This window comes from Triticum aestivum, chromosome 3A, assembly GCF_018294505.1.
Source record: "Triticum aestivum cultivar Chinese Spring chromosome 3A, IWGSC CS RefSeq v2.1, whole genome shotgun sequence".
NCBI lineage: Eukaryota > Viridiplantae > Streptophyta > Magnoliopsida > Poales > Poaceae > Triticum > Triticum aestivum.
The window spans coordinates 675,230,735-675,232,438 of record NC_057800.1 but is presented as its reverse complement, the minus strand read 5'-3'; positions in this window follow the sequence as shown (position 1 = coordinate 675,232,438).

Here is a 1,704-nt window from a genome sequence, read left to right as displayed (position 1 = left end):
TAGTGAGGATGGCCCACCATGAGGTCGAAAGAGTGGTGGTGGCTTGGATGGACTGACCTAGATAGACAATCTGCGTGAGAGAGTATAGAGTGTGGCGATCGAGGCCCGAACAGGGAGATATATCATTTGTGTGTGAAATAAAACGAGGTTAAACGAGACTTAGATAAAGAGAGCGAGATTGAGCGAGTGTGGCCCGCCGTGTGGAAGAAAGAGTGAGACAGTCTCGAGGGAGTGACCTAGATATACAACGTGCGTGTGTGCGCATGCACAAGAGGTTGGGGGCTAGATAGGCAATGCATGTATTTAGCACGAGAGGGTGAGAGGGAGAGGGGGGAGAGAGTGAGAGCTCGGCATGGGGTGCAATGGTGGGTGTGTGAGGTAAATACATTTGGTAACAGAGTGGAAAAGGGGGTTGTGTAGTTGAGAGACTAAGAGATCGAAACATGGAGAGAAAGAATGAACGTGTGTTGGAAACCGATAGCTTCCTAAGGTGGTTAGGAGAGGAAGATTGAACGATACAGGAAGTATGTAGGGTTTGTGCGGGGGGGGGGAGGGGGGCTAAAAACAACATTTGAATGTACATAGTATGAGACTTAATATTGATGTTTCAATTCGGTGTACATTGTAAGATTTGAACCGAGGACGAGGCATACGGGTAATTATTTCGAATTCGTGCCATACTAAGTTTCAAAAAGTTGAGATTGACTCATTTTGTTGTGCTATTTTGTAGGTCATATGTTTGAATCCATCCAAAAGTTTTCTCACTACCATGGTGTTCATCATATACATATGAATTTGTATTAAAAAAGTAGCATGGATACAGTGAAATGTGAAATCCACGTTAGAATTGGAGATCGCTACGTGACACACACTCTAATTCAAATAACTAACTATGTGACACACACTCTAATTCAAATAACTAATTATGTGACACATACTCTAATCCACGTTAGCGTGGGTACCGTTTCGATTTTTTTTCAAATAACTCCTCATTAATTAATTTATAGTACTCCCTCTGTTCACTTTTATAAGACCTTGAAGACATTTCAGACAATGTGCAAAACAGTTCATTTTAAGTTGTCTGAAACGACTTACAAAAGTGAACGGATGGAGTATCTCGTTTCGAATGACTAATTATTGCAAGGAAAACATGGGCATGGTAATACATACGGATTCGTTTGCAAATGAAAGAATATTCATTTGCATTCTGAAATGTTGGCACACCAGGAAAACCAGGGTCGTGTCGGGGTGGATGCTGCTTCGGTGCCTTAAAGGCAACTGTCTTTGGGTCACTGACATGTGGGCCAGCCACCTGTTGGGCCCATATGTCATGGACACAAAGGCAGGTGCCTTAAGGCACCGAAGCATAGTCCTGTCAGGGTGGTCGCGTGTGTCGGACGGACGTGTAGCACCCAGCCACCCACCCCCTCTCCCCCCAAAAAAAAGGACGACGACAATTTAAGTTCGCGCTTCCACATTTCGGATTGAAATATCTGGCGGCCCCAATTCCAGCCCTGCAAAATCTCTCTTCTCCACCATCCTCTTCCGTGCCCAGATTGCTCAAATCCCTAATTCGGCGCCAACCCTCGGATCGCCCCTCGTCTCATCTCTTTCCCCACCGTTCCCCACCTCTATGCCGGACGACAAAGACGACGGTCGCGCTTCACCACCGCACCGGAGCTACCTCATCTACGCCCTCGTCCA